General features: G+C 42.5%; 1 protein-coding gene across 1 annotated transcript in view; it reads left to right on the top strand.

Moving 5' to 3' along the window:
- CACNA2D1 (calcium voltage-gated channel auxiliary subunit alpha2delta 1) overlaps positions 1–16,900 on the top strand; it is a 555,905-nt gene that overhangs the window by 332,916 nt on the left and 206,089 nt on the right. The window lies entirely within an intron of this gene.

Genomic DNA, 16,900 nt, shown 5'->3' with positions numbered 1-16,900 from the left:
TGGACGAAGACCCGCCGAACCGCCGGCCGGACCCGCCGCCGGGAGGGACATTCAGGGAAGGTAAGTCCCGTCCCAGGCGGGGGGTGGGGGGGTGCAGAGAATTTCTCCCCGAAACTTGTTTGGGGGGCCGAACACGTTGGCGCTCGGCCCCCCGAAGTTTCGGGGAGAAATTCTCCGCCAACCCTATCTGGCATGTGAAATGAGCGCAATTGTACAGTAGTTTGAACACTCTTTGGCATTGCCCTTCTTTGGAATTGGAATGTAAACTGACCTTTTCCAGTCTTGTGGCCACTGTTGAGTGTTCCAATATGTTGGCATATTGAGTGCAGCACTTTAACAGTATCATCTTTTAGGACTGTAAATAGCTCAGCTGGAATACTGTCATCTCTGCTAGCTTTGTTGTTAGTAATGCTTCCTAAGGCCCACTTGACTTCACTCTCAAGGCTGTCCGGCTCAAGTTCAGTGACCGCACTGTCATGGCTATCAGGGACATTAAGGTCTTTCCTGTATAGTTCTTCTGTGTATTCTTTCCACCTCTTCTTAATCTCATCTGCTTCTGTTAGGTCCCTGCCTTCTTTGTCCTTTATCATGCCCCTCTTTGCACAAAATATTCCCTTCATATCTCCAATTTTCTTGAAAAGATCTCTAGTCTTTCCCATTCTACTGTTTTCCTCAATTTCTTTACATTGTTCATTTAAGAAGGCCTTCTTGTCTCTCCTTGCTATTCTCTGGAACTCTGCATTCAGTTGCATATATCTTCCCCTTTCTCCCTTGCTTTTCAATTCCCTTCTTTCCTCAGCTACTTGTAAAGCCTCCTCAGACAGTCACTTTGCTTTCTTACATTTGTTTTTCTTTGGGATGGATTTCGTTGCTGCCTCCTGAACAATGTTACAGACCTCCATCCATAGTTCCACAGGTACTCTGTCTATCAGGTCTAATCCCTTAAATTTATTCCTCACCTCCACTGTATATTCATAAGGGATATGATTTAGATCATACCTGAATGGTTTAGTGGTTTTCCCCACGTTCTTCAATTTCAGCCGAAATTTTGCAAGAAGCAGCTCATGATCTGAGCCACAGTCAGCTCCAGGTCTTGTTTTTACTGACTGTATAGAGCTTCTCCACCTTTGGCTGCAAAGTACATAATCAATCTGATTTCGATATTGACCATCTGGTGATGTCCATGTGTAGAGTCGCCTCTTGTGCTGTTGGAAAAACGTGTTTGCTACGATCAGCGTGTTCTCTTGGCAAAACTCTATTAGCCTTTGTCCTGCTTCATTGTGTACACCAAGGCCATGCTTGCCTGTTATCCCGGTGATTTCTTGATTTCCTACTTGAGCATTTCAATCCCCTATAATGAAGAGGACATCTTTTTTTGGTGTTAGTTCTAGAAGGTGTTGTAGGTCTTCATAGAACCGATCAACTTCAGCTTCTTCGGCATCAGTGGTTGGGGCATAGATTTGAATTACTGTGATGTTGAATGGTTTGCCTTGGATTTGTACTGAGATCATTCTATTGTTTTTGAGATTGTACCCCAGTACTGCTTTTCCCACCCTTTTATTGACTACAAGTGCTACTCCATTTCTTCTAAGGGATTCTTGCCCACAGTAGTAGATGTGATGGTCACCTGAATTAAATTCGCCCATGCTTGTCCATTTTAGTTCGCTGATTCCCAAGATGTCGATGTTCAATCTTGCTATCTCATGTTTGACCACCTCCAGCTTACCTTGATTCATTGATCTGACATTCCAGGTTCCTAAACAATATTGTTCTTTACAGCATCGGATTTTCTTTTCACCACCAGACACATCCACAGTTGAGTGTCCTTTCGGCTTTGGCCCAGCCGCTTCTCTCTTTCTGGTGGTACTTGGAAATACCCTCTGCTCTTCCCCAGTAGTATATTGGACACCTTCCGACCTGAGGGGCTCATCTTCTGGCGTCATCTCTTTTAGCCTTGTGATACGTTCCATGGGGTTTTCTTGGCAAGAATCCTGGAGTGGGTTGCCATTTCCTTCTCCAGTGGACCACATTTTGTCAGAACTCTCTGCCATGACCTGTCCATCTTGAGTGGCCCTGCACAGCATAGCTTATGGCTTCACTGAGGTGCGCAAGCCCCTTCGCCACAACAAGGCAGTGATCCATGAAGGGGATGTGTGGGATAGACCAGATGTATTCCTCCAGTCATAGCTTTAACTACCTGAGGCTGTGGGGACCCTTCGTTGAACCCTGAAGAATGGTAACACTAGAAAATGAGACTAGCAAAATTCAACAAGGCATCTTGAAAAGGCAAAAATAAGGACAGAAAACAGGGACTGGTAAATAGGAAGAGTCAGAGCTTATGCAAATGATGTGAACAATTATAATTCAGTTGAAGTGGTCCTACCTTGTTGTGAGTGCATATGCCCATCTTATACGAAACATGTTATGGTTGTGTCTCAGTATGTCATGATTATACTTATCCTAGGTAATTTTAAGCTCATTATACAATGGAGTTGAGAAGAGTGCCTGTTTTTCAGCCAGTAAATGTATATGCAAGCTGAGGCGGAGGCTATAGGAAACTAAGGGTGCTTCCAGACAGCTGGTTTCCAGTGCTACCAATTATGTAGTTCTTGTGCCTTTTACTCCTTAACATATTTTCTGTGGTAAGAAAAAAGAAGGAAGACATGGTGGAAAGACATGGAAGTGTCACAAATGGAAGACAATGACTTCTGGACCCTCTTCCCCAATTTGTAAAATTCTGTGAATAAGGCAGACCAGTTGAGCAATAAAAGCCACATCTGGAAACACACTAGGTTGTAAGCTAGCTTTCCTCAACCTGTTCTTCATTTGTGTTGGATTGTAGCTCCCAGCATTCCTAGCAATCATGGCCAGGCTGTGCTGCAGTCCAAGATGTCTGAAGGGCACCAGATTTGCAAAGACCATCTTAAGCAGATGGTGGGTTGCAGATCTGGATTATTCTGAATGCTTAACCAGCTATTGTAGTAGCATATGTGAAGCCTTGTAGGTAGAGCTGACATGTATCATTTATTACAGAAGGGTTTGAATGTACGTTTTTCCAACTGAGGCAGCAATGCAAATAGTGGTGTTGAACATAGAAGAATGATCACAACCCAGTTCAGTGTTAAAATGCCTCTTGATGTATTGACTCCCTGTGAAAGAGACAGCAGCCCCATGCACCCAAAATATGTACAGCAGGGACGGGGAACTTGTGGCCTTCCAGATGTTGTTAGACTGCAACTCCCATCATCCCCCACCATTGACTATGCCGTCGATGGGAGTTTCTGTCCACCAACATCTGGAGGGACACAAATTCCCCACTCCTGATGTAGAGTCTCCATCTACCTGAAGAACTGGATTGTGCCACTCTGCATGCAAAGGCCCGCCTGTCCCACCTCTTGTTCCTGCTTCACATCCACACATTGTACCTACCATTTCAATAAGGTTTACCTGTATGGCTTCTAAAGCAGAGGTGGCCAAAAGGTAAATTAGGATCTATTGATAGATCTCTAGGTGACATTGCAGAAGTTCTGCAAGGGTTTCTGACTTCCTAGCAATAACTGGAAGTCCCTCCTCCCCGTGGTCCTTTAGAAGCAACACTTGAGGTGGAATGGACCTTCTGGAATGGTCCAGGAGGACCATTTGGACTATAAAACCCTGTCAGTTGCTCTAAGCCAGTGCTGGGGGAACTTTTCAGTGCTTTAGCTGCTGGGCTGTGGTCTCTATGGTCCTGAAGTCACTCCAGTGGTGCTGGACTACAGTGGTGACCATGGTACTAAAACTGCTCCTGTTCCTGTTGCCTGTCCAGCATGGTGCTCCTTCGCTTGATCCGTTGCCCAGAGTAGATGTCAGAACTCCAGACAGGGCACATATAGGTGTGATCCATGAATTTCTTATATGGGAAGTTAGGACTTTGTGTGTCAGGTCTATGTGTATTGGACTCTGCAAAGATGGGCTCTATGCATATGTTCCAAGGAGCTGGGCAAGGTGCACAAGCCTACTCCCCCATCCCATAATGACTCTACACTCTTTCAGGTATGTGTGAATAGGGCAAGTATGTTAGGGAGTTACCAGCTGCCCTGGTAACACAAAAGAGCTGTTGGAGATGCAGGATAAAAATTATGTGAAAAAACTAAATAGAGTTGCATCAAACACCATCCTCCTGCTCATGGAAGGCTCTCTGATCCAGTGAATGCTTCTGTGGATGAAAGCGAGAGGAAGGCGATTTTCACAGATTCCGCCTTTCTCTTGTGTATCCCTTTCCCTTCTGTTCACAGAAGCCTCTGCTAGATCAAAGAGTTCTCTGTGAACAGAAGGATAGCATTGGATTCAACTCATAATGAATAAATATGGAGCTATGCTACCCATACAAATGGCGTCACAGGTAGAAAAATGAGGACTCTCATTCCCCCAGTCTTGGAATGTAGTGCTACTCATTTTAATTCTGCAATCTTCCTGCTCCAGTGAAATCTTATCAGTGAATCGGAGACCTGAGTCTGACCTGTATTTATTTAAAATTCATATCCACTATTGTGTGTCTGCATCTATAAATGACACATGAGTGGAAACGGAAATGTCAACAGGACTGAACAGAGGGAAAGTTGTGTGTAACTTGTGTTTTCTCATGCAGCATGTCAAAATGAAAGAGATTTGGAGGATTATTTTGGGATTCCGACTTTAATAATGTACAAGTGCACTGTAATTGGTGGATTAAAGTGGAAATGGCTCTTTTATTTTAGATATTTTTCATTTCAGCTAAACTGTTATGAGAATTTCAATAATTTTTGAAAGGCTCATTTATGTTTGTTTTTTTTTAATGCTGGTGTCATTTGAGAGAAGATTAATTGGCAAAGCCTAATTCGAAATGTTTTCATTTACTATTGCCATGTAGGGTGGATATATACTTTTTAATTTAATAAACAGATATTGCAGAAATGATGTATTAGTGGTGAGAAAACCTTATAATATGAAAAGCAATATAATTTTACCATATGAACATCTGAGCTTAGATGAACTAATCCTCTAGACACTATTTTAATAGGAGAGGAATCATAGCTGAGGGATAGAGCATGGTTTGCATGTGTAAGACCCCACACTCATTCCTCACTCCTTATATTTTAAATATAAAGGCCAGGAAGAAGTCTTTAGAGAATCAGGAGAGCTACTGCCAATCAAGGTTGATAGCACTTGGATAGATGGACCATGGGTTGATGTCAGTGTAAGGCCACTTCTTATTAATCTATGTATCATCGTATGCAAATACAACTTACAGCCCTTTATATTTAATATTGGAAGTTATGACCACAACAAAAGATCCTGATTGGTTCTTCATGGCAGGGGTGGGTAGACTTCAGGTTTCTGGGATATATTTTGTTTTTCACTAGAATCCTGAGATCCACCAACTGGAGTCTGGTGCAAAAGACATACACTTAAGTCCTCTTCAAGTGTTCGCAAACCATGTAGGGCAGCTTCTTCCAACCGGGTATGACCCAGGTGTTTTGGCCTTCAGTTCCCATCAGCCCCAGTCACATGGCTAGTCATCAGGAATGCTGGGAGTCATAGTTCAAGCATCAAAGTGCTCCAGATTTGGGAATCTACATGTGTAGGATCTACATGTGAAGAGGGAAAGTGGAGATGAATATGATAGCTCTGCCTCCTCCATTGCCATTCTCATTGCCTTCCAAGGAGCCTCTTTTATCCATGGAGACTCTGGGATTTAGAACCCTGGAAAATCAAATTAAAGTAAGTAAAAATAAAAATCTTGTTCTCAATTATATATCAAAAGCTTGAAAGATTTTTTTATTCCTCTGAGTATAATAAGTAAGATTTACTTCAAGAAGGATCTCTTCAATTAAAGAAAAATTTTCACAAATGAGTTGAATGCTACATAGTTCTAGTACTATATAAAGGATCTAGAGAATAATAAAATTTCCTAGCTTTTAATAAACATTTTATAACTGATAAAACTGCATGCAACAATTCCTTTTCCTTTGTGGAAATATTTAGTTCTGCTCATGAATGATATAAAAATGTATGGACTTGGGTTTTTTGTTCATTGTTGTTGTTGTTCAGTCGTGTCCGACTCTTCGTGACCCCATGGACCATAGCACGCCAGGCCTTCCTGTCCTGAGCTCTCTCCCGGAGCGTGCTCAAGTCCATATTCATTGCATCGGTGATGCTATCTAGCCATCTCATCCTCTGCCGTCCCCTTCTCCGTTTGCCTTCAGTCTTTCCCAGCATCAGGGTCTTTTCCAGAGAGTTTTCTCTTCGCATTAGGTGGCCAAAATATTTGAACTTCAGCTTCAGTATCTGTCCTTCCAATGAGCACTCAGGGTTGATTTCCTTTAGGATGGACTGATTTGACCTCCTTGCAGTCCAGGGGACTTGTAAGAGTCTTCTCCAGCACCACAGTTTGAAAGCATCAATTCTTGGGCGCTCAGCCTTCCTTATAGTCCAGCTCTCACAGCCATACATTACTACTGGGAAAACGATAGCTTTGATTAGACAGACCTTTGTCGGCAAGGTGATGTCTCTGCTTCTTACTATGCTGTCTAGGTTTGCCATAGCTTTCCTTCCCAGGAGGAAGCGTCTTTTAATTTCATGGCTACAGTCACCGTCTGCGGTGATCTTGGAGCCCAAGAAAATAAAATCTGTCACTGCTTCCATTTCTTCTCCTTCTATATGCAAGGAAGTGATGGGGCCAGATGCCACGATCTTAGTTTTTTTAATGTTGAGTTTCAAACCAGCTTTTGCACTCTCTTCTTTCACCCTCAACAAGAGGCTCTTTTTGTTCATACAGGTTGCTTATTAGAGATCTCCCTCTCTCTCTCTGTAATTCTGCTTCCAGTATAGGTGCCCTACCTTGCTTGAAAACATTTTCCGTAGAAAGTATATATCAGTTCTTCTGTTGCTGCTTCTTTCTCTTTTAGTCTTGAGTGCCTAATATAACAGATATTAGAACTGGCCCTATATGCAAGTCTCTATTTGGGTACAGAATGCTGCAGAATTTTAAAGTTCTGTGTTTGGGCAGTCCAAATTCTTCACCAAGAAAACCTACATATTTTATCCTTAAATTTTTACTATTTGTCATAATTTATTCTGATTGTTCTAGTTATGGGGAGGGGCAGTGAGAGCATCAGTCCCATCTTTAACCACTGGAAATCTTCACAGCCTTAGGGGCTTGCTTTTGTTCTTTCTTCCTTTTAGTTTAAGGCTGGTATTTGGCAGCCTTACATTCTGCGTCCTTTCTCTTTTCTGCCTTCCCGATAAAATTCCAACACGTGTTTTGGTTGTTTTTCAGTAGTATCATTCATTAGTCCTTTGTATACAGGTTCAGTCTCAGTTGGGTGCATACCTATTGTATTGCTTACAGCCAGCCCAAACCAGTGAGACTTGATGCATGAGAAACCAGTTGCTGTGTATGGAAGCAACTGATTGCTTCTGAATGCGTGAAGGTGAGGGAAGAGGCTGCATCACGTCCTTGAGATTGGATGCACAATGTTAGTCCAGGCAATCATAAGCACTGCAGCAGTTCATGTGGCCTGCTGCTTGGTTTCCAGAGGTGCCCTGTGTCCATGAACCTCATTCAAAACAAATATTTATGCTTCCCACTATATGCTCATGCTTCACATCTCACCTTCTTAACTCATTTTCCCCCTTCCACTGCCCATATGTGTATGCGCTCATCACCTCCTGAGTCCGCTTAGGCATCTGATGAAGTATGGAAGTTCATCTCACAGAGTTTGTTTGTAGCATCTAAAATGAACAAGGACAAGTCTTTCACCTTGAAATGTGTTTGCATCAGTGTTTGAATCTGGAGGCAGATTATAATGCCTGTAAAACCTGAATCCTCTGATTATCATATAATAATACGTCGAATTGGAATATCCTGAGGCGCTTCCCTATAATTACTATGACTTAATGACCAAGCAATTCAAAAATAGACCTTCTAAATGAACTAGCTATTTCAGCATGCTTCAATACCAAATGCTTTTGCAAAGTAAAGTAACCCACAATGCAGATTTAGTCTATTCAGTTATATCCTCTATTATTTTCCTGTTCGTTCCCTATATGTATTTTCCTTCTGTATCATGTCTGTTAGATAGACACCGAACATTAGACATCTGTGTTTTTAATTGACTTTTGTACATCACCTAGAAAACTTGATTTATAATCAAGTAAAATAAATCATTACCATCAATGTGGTTTTGTTGTTGTTGTTGAGTCTGCAATTGCTATAAATTTTGATATTGATGTTTCCATGCTTTAAATGTTTAAACATGTGGCTGTAATAAAGGTGGTGCAATAATAAATGCGGCGTAATAAACGTGGTACAAATGTGGTGCCTAAGGGCTCAACTGCATGTTATATTAAATACTAAGTGTGCAAGTCTTTTGCTGTGTGTGTGTGTTGTTTTTACTCAGAGGTAAGTGTGGGTGGGCCTGGTCCAGACTGGGACCACAGTGCGTGGGAAGGAGAGTTTTAATTCTTCCCTCCCCAGCTGCAACCCTCCAAATTGCCCCGCCCTGCAAACCAACGGGGTCTTTTTTAAAAATACAGCTAATTGTTATACAGTGGGGTTTTCAGGGGAGTTATGTCTGGGCAGGGAAGGATTAAACCTTCCCTCTCCAGATGCATCTGGATAGCCCAAATGCTTACTTTTGAGCAAACTAAAAAAAGGAAAGAGAATTGCACAGTAGGTATGTAATGTAACATGTAGTTTGACCCTAAACATATGGTCTGTTGCTGCTTATTTGAAATTAAAACAAATGCTGACTTCAGCCACCATTAACTTTAATATCAACCGTATATTTCTTTGGTATTAGAGCTTGTGAACTACTGTATTGTATACATCCTTCTTTTTCAAGAAACATCAAACAGTGATGATATTTACAGGATTGTTGTTGATGTTCAGTAGCTTTTAACAAAATTATCTTATTTAGCCATTTAGAGTAGGAGAAAAGCAACATGTAATATTTAACTCATTCAGCAAAATCTCTTGGGAAGACTTTGATAGGTTTTATTATTATCTTTAAAGGCTGAATCTCTCCTAGTTCATTAGCTTAGATTTCAAATATCTCCTCCACTATGAATATGTCTGTAACTTCCTGCAGACACAGATATAAAAGTATAATAAAGCAGATAATTTGACTGTATAATGTTCTCTTGGTGCATTTGAAACCATTTCTTAAAAGTATGCTTTAAATGTTTAAATATGTAGCTATAATAAATGTGGTGCAAGCCTTCAATCCACATGAGATTAGTGAAGCATAGGTATAAGAAGTGTAGCTAAAAGAGGGGTGGAATTGGGCATTATGGCTGAGGTGGGACTGCCACCAAAAGCAATAGGCAGCTTCCCTAACCCCTCCTCTCTCCTCAGTAACATTAGTATTGAAAAGTGGTTGGAGCGATTTTCCAAGCACTCAGAGTTCCCAGTGAAGTGGAGAAGGGGAGGAGGAACTTGCAGTTGACCACGCCAGGAACTTTGTTTTGATACATATAATCAGGAAGTCAGGACAACTAGGGATGTACGGACTGTGCAAAATCCACTCTGTGTTTCGTGGATTGTCAGGTGCCTTTTGTTCTGTTACCCACCCACCCCAGACAGATACAGAAGATTGTTTCTCATCATGCTGAGAAATCTGCAAATAATTATGTAAGTATTTACCTAAGTATTTACATAATTTACCCCAGTACGTACCCCACTAAGCATGCTGCCCCCCATTCCATTCAGTGTTTCCTCCGCAGAAACTTTCATATTTTCTTACGAATGAATATGCGTACATTTCTGGAAAGTCATCCGAAAGTCCCCGAACTTCGTGCGGCCTGAGGGGGTCACTTCGCAGCGGATTCCGCAGGTCGGATTCTTAGAAATCCGAGCTCATTTTAGTCTGCCTTGAATTTCTCCAGCATCCTTAAGGACAACATGTAGGATCCCTGCTTTCACCAGCAGCTGCAATGTGTACTTCTGGCATAAGGTAGAATACATTCTGGTATGGCCAGAGTACGGCTCAGTGACCTTTTGTTGTGGTGTAGCTCTGGACCTAAAATCTGGATGTTAAAAGAAGGTATGTTTTAAACAACTACCAAGGTTGAGTCAAGAGGACAGTCTTCTACAACCTGGCGCCTTCCAGATATGTTGGACTACAATGCCATCTCCCCAGCCATTGGCCGTTCTGGCTGGGGATGATGGGGTTGTAGTCCCAAGACATTGGCAGGGAGGCAGGCTGGAGACAGCCAGTGCAGAGTGGCCATTTTGTGAGGAACTATTTCCCCACCCCCTTCTCCTTTGAAAGGGTGGTGAATTCTAAGGCTTTCCCTCTAGAGTAACTTCAGTCTGCACCCTAAACTGCATTAAATTTAACTATGGTTAGTTGAAAAAAAAAAGACAGCTTCATAAACTGATGCTGAAATTAGCTTGTTTCCACTAGGGGTGTGCAAAACACTTTCCCTGTTCTGGCCAGCAGTCTGCAGTGGGGGGGGGGAGGCGATTCGTCCCTCCCCCTTGGAATCCTCCCCAGCTGGCTCCGCTCCGCAGCAAGGCCGCAGAGCCACCGGCCGCAGCTGGACTTCCGGCTGCTGCCGGGCTGTGGCTGCAAATGGCAGCTGCTATGCCGGCGGCCATTTGCGTCCCTGCCAAGCCGTGATAGGCTACGTAAGTATCTACGTAGCCTATCACGGCTTGGCAAGGACACAAATGGTGGCCAGCGTAGCGGCCGCCATTTGTGACTGCAGCCCGGCAGTGGCCAAAAGACGACCCGGAGCTGCCGCTGGAGCCACTGCTGCCGGAGCTGCCGCCTCCGCCACCACTGCCAGGTAGGTCCGTTCCGGCAGAGATTTCGGGGGGGGGGGTTGTCCATTCCTCCACGGACTCTGGGGGGCCGGATTCTAAAGAACTGGCCTCACTGGAGTCCGTGGCGGAATTCTCCAAGATCCCTAGTTTCCACTAACCATAGTTAAGACTAACCATATTTCGTCCATATGATTGGGCAGATGGCAGATAATCTAAACCAGAAGTTAATGCTTCTAAGGGGTTCATCACAAGGAGCTTTTATCCTGCTATTGAGATGGCTCTGTCATGGAAGTTTGCAGGTTCTTTAGATGACGCCATTACCCTTCAGGGTGTCTCCCACCATTTTCCTCAGCCTATCTCATGTTTTCCCCAAACGCAAAAAATGTAGTATTTTTCCCAGCCCATGGAACAGGAGTGCCATGACCTCCACATGAAATTCTCCCATAGCGGAAGAAACCGCTCTGTCTGCCTGCTGTGGATGTTTGTTTTCAGTTGCTGGGGGTGCGGTCAGGATGACGAAGGCACTGAGGATGGGAGCGGGGTTGCAGGGAAGGAGACCTGCGCAGATTTGATAGGCGTGAGGGCAAGAATCTCCTGCCGATTGCGTCTCCTGCCTCTGCATTTCTCAATCGAAGCGGGAAGAGGGTAAAATGCCTCCCTGCAACAAAGGGAGACACCTCTGATCCCCCCCCCCACCAAGCTCAGAAGCAACGTCCTCTGTTGTTTCAGAGCACCCTATTAAGTTCAGTGGGGCTTACTCCCAAGTAAGTGCGCCGAGAGTTGCAAACTTACAGGGTGATCTTATGTCTACTCAGAAGTAAGTCCCATTGAGTTCAGTGTGGCTTAATCCCAAGTAAGTGCGCCAAGGATTGCAGACTTATATCATGGTATTATCTCTACTCGGAAGTAAGTCAGAGGTTTCCTGGGGGCTGCAAGAAAACAGAAGTTAAGCTACGGAAACAAGACTCTCCCCTCCTTTGCACACGAGCTGGGTGGGAGTGAGGCACTCCCTCAGTTCAAACCATGTGGCTACTGTGTAAAGAAGCCCTTCCTAATCCCGCAAAGAAACCGAAAGCAGGAAGCTTTGGAACGGATGTGGTGTTTTACGGGTTTTTGCATAATGTAGAAATACCCTACATTTGTCATGCGCCGAAAAATGGGTGGGAGCATATGAGCCTGAGGTTCCCCGTGGCTCATTTTTGTAATGTTAAACTATATTTTAGCCATTTAGCATTACGTCTGAAGCAGCCTGCTGTATAATCTAGTCCAATTGTTAGTGAAACAGTTTCACAGTGAAACTGGTTTGTGCATATGAAATGGTTCAGTTGTAATTGTTGTAGTTAGGAAGTAACCCACAAATGCTGTAACCCTTGTATTTTTCTCTCTCATCTGCAGCGGATTTCATTTCACCTGAGCAGTGATTCTGTTAAATTAAAGGTGTGCTGGGTTTTTTTTTTTTATTAGATTGAGCAGTGGGAGGGGGCTGCAAACCGCTGAAAACATTATGAATGCTCTTTTTTATTACAACATGGCTGCCTGTGCTAAGAGTAATTAGTGCCTAATTTCCCATGAGTAGCTGCTGTGCAATCTAGCAGGGAGTCCTTTGGGGAACTGTCACTTGTGAGCAATCTGTATTTGTCACTCCTGTTTTAAAAAAAGAATTAATCTGCATGTATCTCTGGTATGACACATCCCCCCTTCTCCCCCCCACCCCAATTTAAAGGATATGGGGCTGCTAGTTAATCACTTGAGGCATCCTGTTGACAATTGAACCACAGAGTATAAATGATCCCAGACTGAAAATGTGATCAGAATAAGAAGGAAAGCCCCATATGTAATGGTACTAGTATTCAGTAGCTTGCTCTTATAACACTTTAGGGCAGCCTTTCAAGGCCTGCCCACACACCCATGTTCAGCTTTTCATTCGTATATGACCCATGATGGATTAATCACCACAGCGAGAAATTAGTGATGTGCTGCGCTGCGTTTTCAAAGATGAACACTGGGTGTGGCAAGTGCTTTTTTGCAGATTCATTGGGAGCAGCCATCTTTTTCTCCCAATAATGCTCCCAGGAGTAACACTAAGTCATGACATAGCATCATTCCCATTCGGCCATTCTGCGCTCCTTCACACAGAGTTTTTATCCTGCGATTGAAATGGCTCAGTCATGGAAGTTTGCAGGCTCTTTAGATGACGCCATGAGCCTTCAGGGCGTCTCCTGCACTAAACACCCTTTGTTTCGTTTTTAAATGGATCGCAGATAATGAGCCATCAAATTACCCCGTTGTATTCCGCTTGAGTTCCCTCTGTGAAAAGAGGAAAAGCGGCAAGAAGAGGAGCGAGATCAATGAAAGATAGTAGAAGACTCAGATACGGGGAGAAGGAGGGGGGAAGGGGAGGGGGAAAAGGAAGCATGTGAAAAAGGGAGTCGTTGTGGTTCTGCATTTAAAACAGAAGAAGAAAGCCCCATTTTAAATGCAGGATTTTAGGGTGGTGTAGAGATGCTCTCTGTAAGAGGACATAGCTAAAGGAAGTAACTGGGATGCTCTGCCACCACCTGTTATAATGGTAAGCCTCCCCGAAAATGAATAAATGTTGTCTTTCCCCTAAAATAATGCCTTATTCAACTGCCCCTTTTTGCCCCCCCCCCTACAAAAAGTAAAGTATAGGCTGAATATTTTGGCCTAGCACTCGAAAGAGCTGGATACAAACATAACCTGACACATTCAGACAGAGACTGAGCTCTCGCTGTGTGAGAGATGCACGCAAAGGACTTGATTTCTGAAAGCGTGGACTTGTCGTTGTCCCCGCAACATAGCCCCTGCAAACAAGGCTATGTCATGATGAGTCATTGTGGTAGTGCATGCATCTTGATCGCCCCCACTGAAATGTTTTGGAATTTGCCTTTGACAGATTCAGCCATGGTGCGCTGGTTCCATATTTTGATGAAGCAGGTTGCATCAGAGCTGGCTGAAATTGACTATTACCTATGTAATAGTACATCAGCAGCTCCACTCTCTGCGATGTGCTGTTCTCCAGTTGTTGTTGTATAGAGTTAGTATTTCTACTTTAAATAAAATACAACTGCAGAGTCAGGGCCAATATAGATATTTTAGGCCCAGCTTGTTTCTAGATCCAATTGTGTGTGTGGGGGGGTACTTATTCCCCTGTGTGCTGCTTATCTTCTGACCTCCTCTCCACTACCTCCTTTTACTACTCCTGCTACTGTTATTTTTGGAAGAAAGACTAAAGTTTAACAGGTTAGCAATTGATATTGGACTGCTAAACACTAAGTTACAGCAGTGGTTGAGCAACTGCAAAACTTTTGCAACCATCTTTAAATCTCCACTTCTTAACAGCTCATGTTAATTAGTGGAGCCAACCAAAAACTAAGCATGCATTCTGCTGGACAGTAGTGAAATTAAAGTGAAACTGGATGATGCATCTTCCTCATTCTGCAGTAGTTGGTCGTTTCCCCTCTCAGTGGTTCTCATCAGTCACTTCCATCCAAGGTGTGCAATGTGTATGTCCCACTCTATTGATTAATATAGACAGATTTCAACAAAACCTCAGATGTATTTTAATCCCCTACATCTGCTCAGTGTGAAACCTTCACAGAAACCCATTGTGTACATCAGTTTTGATCTTCTCAGCCTTAGAGAAATTAAAGAAGGAAGCAGTTGCATTTCCCCCCCCAAAGTGGCCATTTGGTGCTGAGTTTTCTGTAGCAGTTCAACTAAATGTAATAAAAAACTGTACTCTCTAGTGTTTGGAAGGGGGATGGTCAACACCCTGTTTCCTCCTTTTTTCTGGTTAGAATCGCAGAATCATAGAATAGTAGGGTTGGAAGGGGCCTACAAGGCCATCGAGTCCAACCCCCTGCTCAATGCAGGAATCCAAGTCAGAATGCAGGAATCCAAGTCAGTTGTTGTTGAATTCCACTCTGAAATAGCTTTTGTTGTGAAGTTTTTGTTGGATTCCTGTGGCTGGATTCCATGGAATTCATGTGATTGTATTCCATGTTGTGTTTTGCAAGATAATTCATTGAATTTTGTTTAGTCTTACATACACAGAGGAGAACACAAGTCCAGAAAAGTATTGTAACTGTATTATAACTAGGGCTCGCAGTTGCACTTGATCAACATCTAATTTTTAATTGAATAGTTTTCATTGATTAATCAGTGAAATCTGCATATATTTGCCTATTAATAAAACCATAGTTTTGAAAGGGGGGTGGGAAGCTTTCCTTGTTTTGTATTATGTGTGCATGTGTCACAGTAGACATTATCAGAAGAGGTGAGAGAGTTAAAATGGCTTTGTGAACAAAAACAGGATACATTCATTTATTATTACATGTATGCCCTTGTCCCATGGAACTCAGAGGGGTTTACAGATATGGCGCCTAAGAAGTCTACCATCTAGACAGTGTAAACGGTTTAGCCTCTCTAGTAGAACATCATGTGCCTTGAGATCATTTTCTTGTAAGTATGCAACTCACTATTAATAGAACTTCTGTTCTGCATATTTGGTGTAGTGCTCTATTAATAATAATAACAATAATAATAGTGAGTGAAGGAAATAAATAAGCAGACAAAACAAAAGCAAGCCTCTCTCATAAAAAAAAAACACAATCAAGAAGAAACAAGTGTACAAAAAGAAAACATGACAGTGAGACCTTGTTTCTCTCAGTTGGGTGGTAGATCTGCTTGGCTAGTTCCGTGTGATGGGTATAAAAAGTGACAGACCATCCAGAGGGTGAAGGAAAGAAGATAATGAAAGACCAAATTAGAAGAGCCTCTGAAAAGGGGATGACAGAAACAAATGGACAAAAAGTTACAGAGCCCTTAGAAGAGGGCCTGGGTGAGATAGTGAAAAGAGGGTAATATAACAGGCAATTTATTTTGTAGTTATTCTCTTGTGCACCTTTTGTTTGAAAGCTGTGTTCTAAAGAGGTGTTTTGGGAATGGCAATGAAATTGTTGTTGTTGTTGTTGTTTTCAAAATTTAGGAGCCAGGGAGATTTTCAAGGTAGCTGGTTTCTCATCCTGTGCTCTACAGCAACCCAGGTACCAGTCACCAGGCCCAATATTTGAGGTACCTGGATTTTTGAACTCCTGCCCAAGGAGGAAGCTGAAGCTCTCTGGGCAGTTCACAAAAATTAATCCTTTTTATATAGGTATTGCCAGTTGGTATCATGTGTACTCTTTATCCAGGGCAATGTAAACCATGTTTTTTAAACAAAACAGCACAAATTATGTTTGGTTAAAAAAAATTATCTGAGTGGATGTTACAGGGTGTTAATATTCATATCAGAAGGAGGCAACTGGATCAATCGTTGCTCCCTTTCCCCAGTTTTTTAAAAACTAAATCTCATATAGTACACATGTCAATAAAGTACTTCCATAAAATCTAACCCCACACATAATCATAACACATACCTTCCAACTTTTCACAGGTGAAATTTTAATTTTCATCTGTGAAAAGCTGGAAGGTATGTGATATGACTATTATCAGAATTGGTTTATATACCACCCAGTTCTAATACCAAGGACCACTGACCAAGACCTGCTTCACTCTTCTTGCAAGGCTGTACACATCCTTCTCTGGTTATATTAGTTGGATCTCTATGCTGTGTTAACATCAGAGTCCTGTGGCACCTTAAAGACTAACAAGTTTATTTCTGCATAAGCTTTCATGACTAGAGCCCGCTTCATCAGATCTGATGAAGTGGACTATAATGACAAAATAAACTTGTTAGTCTTTAAGATGCCACAGGACTCTGTTGTTTTTGCTGCAATAGAATAACACAACTGGAATATGCTATATTAGTTTAATCTATGCTGTATTTGTTTATAGTAGTATAATACTCTGCCTACAGAGATTGGTGCTTGTTGTTTAGATTAAAGATATACTTGGAAAGCGTAGCTGTCTACAGTATAAACAGGTCAAAATATAGTTCAGCGAGTGCAGCGTGGGAAGTTGCAAGCTTTGAACTGTGTAGTGTCTTTAGAGACAATCCTATACATGTCTACTCAGAAGTAAGTCCTATTGAGTTCAGTTGGGTTTACTTACTCTTAGGCAAATGGATATAGAATCGCAGGCTTAGTGTTC

Source organism: Heloderma suspectum, chromosome 7, assembly GCF_057233095.1.
Source record: "Heloderma suspectum isolate Gila_16-S chromosome 7, 16-S_ref, whole genome shotgun sequence".
Taxonomy (NCBI): domain Eukaryota; kingdom Metazoa; phylum Chordata; class Lepidosauria; order Squamata; family Helodermatidae; genus Heloderma; species Heloderma suspectum.
The sequence above is the reverse complement of the archived record's forward strand: the minus strand, read 5'-3'. Positions and strand labels throughout refer to the sequence as shown.